Consider the following 10,066-nt stretch of genomic DNA (forward strand, 5'->3'; position numbering starts at 1 on the left):
CCTCCTGGCTTGGCTTGGGGGGCTTCGAAAGAGGACCACACCAATTCACAGAGGAGGAGGAGAAGAGATTGGGTTTGATATCCCTCTTTAAGGGTCTGCCTCTCCTGGTCTGCCCCGCAGAGGACCTTAAGGTCCATGAATAACCATAGTTTAGAGGTCCCTAAGGAAGTCAGGCTATCCTCCCCCAGGGCCAGGGCCTTCTCAGTGGTGGCTCCGACCTGCTGGAATGCTCTGTCCCAGGAGACCAGGGCCCTGCAGCATTGAACTTCCTCAATCTTTTATTCCCCTTCCTCCCCTTTTCATGAAGATTCCCCGCTCTGAGACCCCACAGCTCATTCTCCCCTGGTCTCCTCGCTGGCCCAAATAGGACTAATTTGGCCAGCTAGCCCTGGGGATCCTCTCATGTTTATTGGATGGATTTCCCCCCTAAATTTTGAATTCTGAATTTATTCCTATTCACGTTTTATACTGTATTTTATGCTGGGGTTTTTTTTGTAGCATCAATTAAATGTTTTTTTATTTTTTGTTAGCCACCCTGAGCCTGGTTTTCTGAACCGGAAAGGGCAGGGTATAAATAATTTTTTTTAAAATTATTATTATTATTATTATTATTATTATTATTATTATTATTATTATTTATTGCTACCCTAAGGAGACTCAGAGCGGCTCACATTCTCCTTTCCCTTCCTCCCCCACAACAAGCACTCTGTGAGTGGGGCTGAGAGACTTCAAAGAAGTGTGACTGGCCCAGGGTCACCCAGCAGCTGCCGGTGGAGGAGCAAGGAAGCGAACCCGGTTCCCCAGATTACGAGTCCACCGCTCTTTGCCACTGCACCACACGGAGGAGGAGGAGAGGGGGGGCTCTCGGTGGTTCCTAGCTGGGCTAGCTGGGCTCTGACTCCACTGCCAGAAGCCACAGGAGGGGAGAGTGTTGCCCCTGTGCTTAAATCCCGCTTGCACGTTCCCTTCAGGCATCTGCCCAGGAGATTGGCCTGACCCAGCGGGCTCTTCTGATGGAGCCTCCTGGCCCAGGGGCTGTCTATCTGGATTCCTGGCTTGATAGGGGCATTCGGCTGCTGTGAGAACTGGCGGCTCGGCCTGATCCTTCAGGCCCTTCTGATGTCCTTGTGAGTCTGGTGGAGGCCGGGGGTTTGTGTGGCTTGGAGAAGTTCATTGTTGGGTCCACCCCAGCCGCCTGCTTCTGTGCCTGGGGGGGGGGGGTCTTCTTGTCTGACATTCAGACCAGGAGGCTACCTTCCTTCCTTCCTTCCTTCCTTCCTTCCTTCCTTCCTTCCTTCCTTCCTTCCTTCGGCAGCCACAGCTCCAGCCCCACAATGTCCAATCCTCCTTCCTGGGAGATGTTTCAGCAGAGGTGGGGTGGCCACCTGCCCGGGGGGTGGGTGAGATGACCCTGGGGGTCCCTTCCCTCTCTCCTGGCCCTGCCCGTGGGGGGGGCCTTCTGCTGCCCCCTGGGAGCCAGCGTTCGTGGGTGCCCTGTCTGGTTTTAGAACCAGGTCCTGCACGAGAAGGAACCCCCTGATCTCCTGTAGGAGGTTTTGGAGTTCAGAGCAGCTGGGGGGGGCCTGTGGAGGGGGGGGGAATGGGGGAACGGAACCCCGAGGAGCAGCGCTATGGGGTGGGTGTTTCCCCCTCCCCCTCCCAGCCCCAGAGCTCTTCCTGCTGCTGCAAAAGGGAAAGCAACCTGCCCTGCAAAGCCAGCGGCACTTTTGATCCTGAGGGATCTGGTGCCTGGAGTGGATCTTAGCAACCTCTCCCCACCCCCCTTGCAAAACACACTTGGCTTCTGGCAGAGCTATGGGGGGGGGGGAGATTCGGGTCTCCTGAGGCACCTCTCAAAACCCGACTTGCTCCTAATAAATAATCCCCAAAGAGGAGATGGCAGAGTTTGAAAAGGTTCGGAAACTGAGCCAGAGATGGAGCGACTGAGAAGGGAGGCTGAAGCGCTGGGGGCTTTTTAGTTTGGAGAAAAGGCCAGGAATCGGCGACACGGTGGAAGCGATTTAGGTGATTTCTGGGAGATTGGGGGCAGGTAAAAGGAAGGACTCCCATCCTCGGCAGACAGGTGAATCTGGGCCCCCGTCTCTCCCCACCTGCTGCCTCTGCTCCTGGGCTGCCTGCCTGGGATTTCGCTGCTGTCTGGGCTCCTGGAGGAAAGGCAGGAACACGATCCTCTTGGGTCTGGCTCCCGGCTGGCGGACGGGGCGGGAGGAAGGCCTTCCTTCCAGCTGCCCCACACCCTCCAACCTTCAGCTTTCTTGGATCTCCACAACTTCTGGAATTAGGAGAGAGGGAGAAAAACAGAGCCAGCCGGGCTGGTCGCCTTCGGTGGCCCTCTCCACCTCCCTCAGTTGGTTGGAAGCTCTTTTAAAGCCATCTGGGCTGGGGGCTTCCTGTGGCAGGGAGTTCCACAGTCCCACTTCCTCTGGTCTGTCCTGAGCCTCCCCACGTTCAGCTGGAGGTCTGTGAGTTCTCCTGGCCGTGAATAAGTACAACAAGTACCTATCCTTTACCCCCCTTCATTTTATTTATTTGTTTGTTAATGTTCTTATATTACATCAGTAAACGTTGTCCAACATATATACAAAAATTATATACAAACTTTATATACCTAGAAAGAAAAGGAAACAACAACAAAAGAAAACAAAGAGAAAAAACAAAAAAACAATTCCCCCCCCCCAAATCATACACATACCAACACACTAAACTTCAGGTCTATGCCGTTGTATATTTCTTTTTTACAAATGAATGTAGTCTTATTATTGTATATTTCTTTACATTTTATCTAATACATTCCTATATCAATCTGTGCTCTTAGTCTTATTTCTCAACTCAGTCTCACTCCAACGTCAATCAAATGCGACAAGTGTCTGTCCCGTTGCCTCTCCCTTTCTCCAAGCTAAGGACTCCCAAACGCCCCACACTTTCCTCGCAGGAGTCGCTTCGATCATCTTGATTGCTATTTTCCGAACTTCTTCTGCTCTGCAATCTCCTTTTTGCATTGAGTCGTCCAACGCAGGGCTCCCACCCAGCGCAGTCGCCCCATAGATCCTGGGCTGTCCCCGCGGCTATGGGGCATCCGGACGAGGCTGCCTCCTTCTGGCTTTGCCCTGCCCTGCCCTAACAAGGGGCAGAGTCCACGCCGGGGTGTGGGGCAGCAGCTGAGCTGCTCTTCCACCTTTTCTCCCTCCCTCTCTCTCTTTGGGCTACCGGTGAGTAGCGCCTCTGGGAAAGGGGCAGCTCTGCGGTGCTCCTCCACACTGGGGCTGGGGCTCCTTATCTGTGTGTCAGGTGGGGTGGGGGGCAGGTGTGTGCCGTGGGGCTTTGGGCGGACGGCACGGAGGGCTGAGGTTCACCTGCTGAGCGGGGATTGTGACCTACCTGGGAATTCAGCCAGCCAGGAGATGGATTTTGGCCCGTCCCCAGCCCTGGCCGGTAGCTGCAGTTGGGTTGGGACTCTGAGATTAAGGCTCACCTCTTCGTCGGAAGTGTTGGGATTTGATCCATGTTGATGCTACCGGTCACCTTTTTGGGGACTGACCCACCCAAAGTGGCATAGTTAGAAATGCAAAATCTGTTTTGCGTGGAATTGCAAACCACACTCTAGAAAACACCAACGCTTCTGAAAATAGCTGCTGTAAAATACAAGCGATGAGCAGAAACTGAGTTTTAAACAGCAGTTTACCCCGAAAGCAGCCAAAGTATTAAGGAACAGCTGTTTGGCCCCCGGAGCCCATGTGGGAAGGCATGTCTGGAGAGAGAGGGGCAAGGATGTGGGGCTGCCCCCCAAAAGGTCCTGCCTCTGGCCCCCGCCAGTTTAATGGGGCTGCCCTTTGAGGGATGTGTGGAGGGGCTCAGAGGCTGATCTTAAGGGCCGTGGAGTAACTTGCTCACAAGGCCTTCTGACTCTTGGACCTTTGGATGACGGGGGAGACCAAGGAGGGCGAAAGGAGGAGAAGGAAATTGCAGAGAAGCCAAAGCAATTCTGTGCATCTGTCCGAGAAACTGAGGCAGACAGTGGGGAGGAGGGAGGAATTCTTGGCTGGTAGAGAAAGACTAGAAATTGTCCGGATGGCATTCCTGCAAGATCTCAAAGAAACGGAAAACTGCTGGTCAAACAAAAATAAATAACTTGTCCCTCGGATCAGACTCCATACCTGAGGACTGGAGAGTAGCCAACGTAACACCAATTTTTATAAAAGATTATAAAATAATTCCTTCCAGTAGCACCTTAAAAAGGTAAAGGTACCCCTGCCCGTACGGGCCAGTCTTGACAGACTCTGGGGTTGTGCGCCCATCTCACTTAAGAGGCCAGGGGCCAGCGCTGTCCGGAGACACTTCCGGGTCACGTGGCCAGTGTGACATCGCTGCTCTGGCGAGCCAGAGCCGCACACGGAAACGCCGTTTACCTTCCCGCTGGTAAGCGGTCCCTATTTATCTACTTGCACCCGGAGGTGCTTTCGAACTGCTAGGTTGGCAGGCGCTGGGACCGAGCAGCGGGAGCGCACCCCGCCGCAGGGATTCGAACCGCCGACCTTTCGATCGGCAAGCCCTAGGCGCTGAGGCTTTAACCCACAGCGCCACCTGAGACCAACTAAGTTTGTTGTTGGTAGGAGCTGGTATCTGAAGAAGTGTGCGTGCACACGAAAGCTCATACCAAGAACAAATTTAGTTGGTCTTTAAGGTGCTACTGGAAGGAATTTATATTATTATTTTGTTTCGACTACGGCAGACCAACACGGCTACCTACCTGAAACTAAAACTTTTGGGAGTTCTTTGAGAGTGTCAAGAACTATATGAATGCTTTCGTTGAGATTCCTGCTTTGCAGGGGGTGGACTAGATGACCCTGGGGGGGGGCCACATTTGTCAAGGGCACCAAATTGTCCAGGGCCAAAAGAGATTGCAAGGCCTTCCAGAAGGACCTCTCTCCAAATGCAGTGAACGGGTCATAAAATGGCAAAGGCCGTTCCGTTTGACCAGATTCCATGTAGGGATCATTCAGAAAGGAACTCCAAGTCCGCTCCAGAGAAGCGGACACGGAGCAATGGTTCCAAACTACAGGAAAAAAGATTCCACCTAAACATTAGGAAGAACTTCCTGACAGTAAGAGCTGTTCGACAGTGGAATTTGCTGCCAAGGAGTGTGGTGGAGTCTCCTTCTTTGGAGGTCTTTAAGCAGAGGCTTGACAACCATATGTCAGGAGTGCTCTGGTGGTGTTTCCTGCTTGGCAGGGGGTTGGACTCGATGGCCCTTGTGGTCTCTTCCAACTCTATGATTCTATGATTCTATAAAGCTCCTAACTTTGTGGTGCTGTTGTACAAATCTATCTTGCGACCGCATTTGGAATACTCTAAGGTTACCAGATTTTTTTTCAGTGAAAAAAGAAGTAGTAGTAAAATCTTCTCTTCTATGGTCTCCTCTGTCGCACGGCCTTCTTCTGGGCCCCGGCCGTGTGTCCTTTCCCTCCCGGTGCTCTCCTACCTCTCCTCCGCGGCGGCGCAGCAAGATCGAGACTTCTTTCTTTTTTCTCCTTTCTTTCTCCTCGTTCTTCTTCTCCTCTCCCCTTTCCTTTTGCATTGGCTCCAGGGTTTTCCTGGCCCCGGAGCGCCGCTGGGCAGGTGGCTGGGCGCTCTTGCTCCCAGCTCGATTTGGGTCATGGGGTGTGTGTCAGTGGCTCCCCCAGTTGACGCACCGGGTGTCCCGGGTTCCCCTTCGGTAGTGGCAGCGACAGCGGCAGTCTCATCAGCCCAGAGCCAGCCTGGTAGCTTCAGGAGCTGCTTGCTGCCGTGGCACCCGCCACATTGCCTCACGGTAAGTCCCCATACGATGTGTCTTGTGGCGTTGAACCAATCATGCAGCATTCATTCCCTACTAATAATTCTACGACACTTAAAATATAAATCCGGGGACTTTAAATGAAATCCGGGGGCGGATTTTGTCCGGGGACGGATTTGTAAATCTGGGGACTGTCCACGGGAAATGGGGACGTCTGGTAACCATAGAATCCTCTGCTCAGTTCTGGTTGCCTCACCTCAAGAAGGATGCTGTAGGATTGGAAAAGGTTCAGAAAAGAGCCCCCCCCCCCAAGTGACCAGGGGGGTGCAGTGATTGCCCAAGGGCTTATAGCTCAGTGAAAGCCCCGGGGAAAATGGGGCAAGCTAGAAGCTTATAAAATGATGCCTGGGCTGGAGGAAGGGGCTAGAGGGGGAAAACTCCCCCTTTCCTTCCAACGCTGGGACTTCTGGGCATCCAGTGAAGCCGGATGTTGAGAGATTTGGGGCAGAGAAAAGAAGACCCTTCTTCATGCAGAGTTGAACTGTGGAACTCCCTGCCACAGGAGGCCATGAGGGCCACCCACTTGGAGGGCTTTAAAGGAGGAGCAGGCCAGTTCATGGAGGAGGAAAGGGCCATCCATGGCAAATAACAGGGCTGGGCCATCCATTGATGTATCGTCCAAATCTGGATTGAGATCCATATTGTGATAACGGTTTCATAATTTTGGACCTGGCAATATATCACGAATCATGATGCATGCTTGTATGCTATGCAAAAATCACCGTGCAGGGGAAGCTGGGAAACCAGCCGGTGCCTCTTCGTAGCTGCATCCTTATTTCAGACATCGTGATGAGATACCGGTATATCGCGATGTTTAACTGGTGATCAATCACAATACAGTCATGCCTCATGTTACATCTGCTTCAGGTTACGTCCTTTCAGCTTACGTCCCGCAGCAAACCGGAAGTCCCAAAAAGGACTTCCTTCCTTCCGGGTTTCACCACTCGCGCATGCGCAGAAGTGCAAAATAACGTCACATGCATGTGTAGAAGCAGCGAATTGCAACCCGCACATGCACAGACGCGCTGCTGCGGGTTGCACTCTTTTGATGTTGTGAACGGGCCTCCAGAACGGATCCCGTTCGCAAGCAGAGATACCACTGTATTGGAAACGAGATCTTCCCCCCAGCTCTTCTCTGCCTCCGCAATGGGCACCTGCAATCCCCCAGTTGCTTGGATGGGCAGGAGGGGGCTGTTGCTTTGCCCATGTCCTTTTGGGGGCACCCCACGGGCACATTGGCTGGCCCCTGTGAGAACAGGGTGGTGGGCTTGGGCCCCCCCCCCCTTGGCCTGATCCAGCCGGCTCTTCTGAGACTCTGCTACCTATGCCAGACCCGCCAGGCAGGAGCCCTCGTGGCAGCCGGGATCTGAGCCCAGCCTGTTGCAACCCAGAGAGGGGCCTGGCAAGCACCTCCGCCTCTCCCTCTCTTGCTAGCACAGAAGGTGGCAGCTTCTCTTGGGCGGACTTTAGACTTTCCCTGGCCTTGAGGCGGAAGGAATTTCCCCCGGTTTATTTCATCTGGCCAGAAAGGACGTGTTTGGGATACATGGAAACGCCTTTCCCGGGCCTCTAACTTGCGCCAAAGAGCCCCACCCTTGCCAGCAGCGGGAGGGAGGGAGGGAGGGCTTGTGGGTGAGGGCAGGCCCTGATCCTGCTGCTGCTGCCAAGGGCGGCAACTGCTGCGGCTGCTTCTCCGTTGCCAAGAGGAACCCCCCCCGGGGGGGGGGACACAACCCAGGCTCCTCCTTGTCCTGCATTCCTCCTGCTTGTTTGTAAGGTGAGAACTTGGCTCTGCAGCCGTGGGTCGCCTGGCATTCTGCCTCACCCCCCCCAGCTCAGCCTCCCCTTGGCGGGGGAAGGAGATGCCAGGCAGAGGGGCTGCGTTCAGATCCTGCTCCTCTTTTTCGTGGCATTTGGGGAAGCTTCCCTAGAAAGAGACCCAGCACGATAAGGAGAAATGCAATTAAAAGCAGCGCCTCGTCCCTCGTTCCTCTTCCGGGACTGAAATAAACCACCAGAAGCAGAAGTGGCTTTTAAAAAAAGAAGTGGGGGGAATTAAGTGTCTCCTGCAATAAATCATTGATCTCTAGGTCAGAGGGGCTCAGAGAAGGCCAAGGGGAGGGCTGCCCCCCCCCAAAGACCCCCTGCAGTTGCTTGTTGCCAAAGCCCTGGCAGGTCTACATGAGAGTAAGTGGCTCTTGCAGGGCTTTGCATAATGCAGCCGTTTCCCTGGAAGACGTGAATGTTTCGCAATGGCCCTTGGCCGAGGGGCCTTCAGAGCAGAGCTAGCAAAATTCAGCATTCATCTGCAGCTTGGCCCCCACCCTGTTCCCAAGAGGACCAGCGGGAAAAGAGGCCGGACACGAGAACTCCCGGGAAGCCAAATGTTGGAAGATTCAGAGGGAATAAAAGAAAGTCCTTTTACATGTAGCGCAGGGTTAAACTGGGGGATTCCTTGCTGCAGGCGGCGGGGATGGCCAAGAACTCAAATGGCCTTGAGAGAGGATGAGATATATTCATGGAGGGAGATCCGTGGCTCCTACGTGGCTCAGGGCCTCCAGACCTTCAGGACCCACCGACCCAGACCTTCCGCTTCTCCCTGAGGCCCTTCTCTGGGTGCCCCCCTCCCAGAGAGGTCCGGAGAACAGGCCTTTTCTGTGGTGGCTCCCCGGTTGTGGGGCACTCTCCCTGGAAAGGCTCGCCTGGTGCCATCCTGGAATGCCTTTGGGCGCCAGGAAGAAACATGGCCCTTTGGCCATTAAATGACCGATGGCCTGTGAAAGTGAGGCAGAGAGGACTTTTTTTACGATGATCATTTTACTATTAGGCTGTCTGTCGGTATGCTTTGTTTTATGTTTTTATCATTGATGACCTGTAACGCGTTTCTAACGTTGTTAGATCTGATATTCGGTCTTTGGATATTCGCTGCTCCCAGTCACCAGTCTGGCTGCCACATTTTGGATTAGCATTCTGGACCCTGCGAAGTGGGCCAAGTTCCTGAGAGGCCGCCCAGGTCCCCCTAAGGAGTCTCATGGGTGCCAAGTGGGGATTTTAACCCTGGTCTCTCGCAGGTCCCTAGTCTGCCTCTCTAACCACTGTGCCACACAGTCTCATTTAAGATACCTGGCGTTTAGGATCTCTGAATGCTGGCAGCCAGGAGGGATTTGTCCTGAACGTCTGAGAAACGGCTTCTGAAAATGATCTCCGGATGAGTGGGGGGAAGAGATGGTGACATATCTGTGGGGCATCTCTGGGGCGGGCGCCTCAGACCTCTGTTGGTGGGGAGAGAAGGAAGGAGTGAGGTTTTCGTAGCGGATTGTATCTTGGCTTAACTCTCCTCCAAAGAGCCGGTTGCTCTTTGCCTTTATTTTGCTTCTGCAGAGCCTTTCAGGGCAAGGAGAGAGCCATCGCTGGGCTGAGCAGGAGGTCAGGGAATTGTAGGAATCACAGCAGAAGAATCCCAGGCAGGCAGCCTTACAACTCAGCTGGCTTGAAACAGTGGCAGTATCTGCCTGACTTTCTGCCCCAAGCAGAGCTTCCTTCTCAGGCGCAGTCTACCAGTGGCAAAGGCTGGATTATGGGGTGTTTCAGAACTAGCTGGAGGTGGCCCTTGCCCATCATGTCTGGGGGGGTGGCGGCAAGGGGGGGAAAATGCTGTTTCTTTTGTTTGAAAAGTTGCTCAACATATACTTTCAGATAAGCACACATATATAAAAAAGAAAAAGAAAAAGAAGTAAGAAGAAAAATTGGAAGAATTTCTTCCAGATTTATTCTACAAATATCTCAATAATAAAACTTCATTGATTGACTTCCATCGCTTACACTGCACTTCCTATCTGCTTATCTGAAAAATATATGTATGTATTTGTAGGTATTTTGCTTGTGTTTGGTAATAATAATGTTAAATAAAAGAAAAAAAGTTGCTCAACATTGGAGGGGGTGGACTGGATGACCCTTGGGGTGCCTTCTGGCTATATGATTCTATTATTCCTTGGAGGTTTTCAAGCAGAGTTTGGATGGCCGTATGTTGGGGGTTCCTTAGCGGGGCTTCCTGCATTGCTGGGGGTTCGGCTGGATGACCCACGCGGTCCCTTCCGACCCTGCAATTTTGCAATTCCTTTGAAAGAGTTTGGAATACAACATATATATATGGATCAATAGGAGAGATTGTGGAAGGTAGATATTAAATTCGCAGCATACTTAGGGAGAACA

Source organism: Podarcis cretensis (assembly GCF_951804945.1).
Source record: "Podarcis cretensis genome assembly, chromosome: 4".
Lineage (NCBI taxonomy): Eukaryota > Metazoa > Chordata > Lepidosauria > Squamata > Lacertidae > Podarcis > Podarcis cretensis.